Source organism: Zingiber officinale, chromosome 1A (assembly GCF_018446385.1).
Source record: "Zingiber officinale cultivar Zhangliang chromosome 1A, Zo_v1.1, whole genome shotgun sequence".
NCBI lineage: Eukaryota > Viridiplantae > Streptophyta > Magnoliopsida > Zingiberales > Zingiberaceae > Zingiber > Zingiber officinale.
Window position 1 is genome coordinate 18,239,084 of NC_055987.1, and position 1,706 is coordinate 18,240,789.

The window sequence follows — 1,706 nt, forward strand, 5'->3', positions numbered from 1 at the left end:
GTTTGACAAAACTCATAATCAAGTTAGGTTAACCCGATAACTACTTAGGTTTTCAACCATCTTCCAATGTCCAATGTTCTTTCCTTGAACATTCTCTCGACATTCTCCCCTTAGGTTAACCCGATAACCTAACTTGGGTTCTCCAATAATTCTCCCCCTTTTTGACACACATCAAAAGAATTCCAATGTTCTTCCTCGAACATTCCTTGACATTCTTCCCCTAGCTTAGGTTAATCCGATAACCTAACTTGGGTTCTCCAATAATTCTCTTTTGACATACATCAAAAAGGAAAAGGAGGGTATCAAGGTCAAGAGTTTCTTCTAATGAAAGTCCCATACCTTTCATTGAAACTCTTAATTTCCCTTGATACTAAACTCAACAATCAACTTAGTGATAATCCCATATCACTAATCCTCAAAAGTCTTAAGGAGTAAAACTCCCCTAACATCAACTCCCCTTGACAATTAGGTAAAACGCCCCCTGAAAGGCAACTCTCCCTTGACCATTGCACCAGCAATGTCTTTGTGAGTTCCAGACCTTTAGTGATCCACAAAACCCAACTTCCAGCTGAAATTTCAGACCACCAGCTGAAATCAGAAACGGCACGCCTGATCGGTCCCCAGACCGATCGAAACTGGCACTCCCTGATCGGTCACCAGACCGATCAAGTCTTCCCTGGATCGGTCGCAGTGACCGATCCACACAGACCTGGACCGATCAGGGAACCTCCGGATCGGTCCCCGACCTCTGATTTCATTTCTGAAATTTCCTTTCCCGAAATTCAGAAACCCTAGAAAATTCCAGAAAATTCGAAAAATTGTGAAATTTTGAGGATACATTCCTCATAACATATACTATCATGGAAAAATAGTTTTCTATGAAAATAACTTCCATTTTTCAATCTTGATACAAAGTTCAAAAACTTTGAAATAGTTCAAGCTTAACTCAACTTTGTATCACAATGTTCAATGATGAATGCTATCACTAGGAAAGCTTCATCAAGGTTTTTCAAATCAATTTTAAAATGCTTTTAAAACCATTTGAATTTAGGACCATAATCTTAGGGCTAGATGTACATGACTTGTACACAAGCTTTCCCTATAATCCTTAATTTCTTGAATTAGGGTCATCTAGGTACAAGGACAATGCACCTTGATCCTAACTCATGATCCTAATATCTCACACACATCTAAGGTGTATCAAACCACATTCAAGTCAATTTGATGTGAGATATGGGTTAAGGTCAACTTAGGCTAAGTTCTCATGCATTTTCTAAACACCAATTTGATCTCAATATCAAATTATATGTTTGTCCTCAAATTAATTTCATTGATTATAATGCAAGAGATGATGACATGGCATATAATGATATCATAAGTAAAAACATGTGCCAATGTCATGATGTCATGGCATAAAGTTTGAAAACTTAAATAAAGCATGACATATAAACTAGCCTAAGCATTATCATGACATTTCAAATGATAATAAAATAAATATGATGTCATGGCATGGCATATGGCAACCAATCATGGCAAGTTAGCACAAATAAAATACCTAAATTCCCTATCTAAGTATCCTTAGCCTTAGCTAACTTAAAATCTAACCCTAGATTGCCCATATATCCCTAAGAGAAAACCAAAATCCCAATTATGGTATTTCTCTAGGTTTTCTTAAATTGTGCCAAATAAGATTAAAATCGATATTT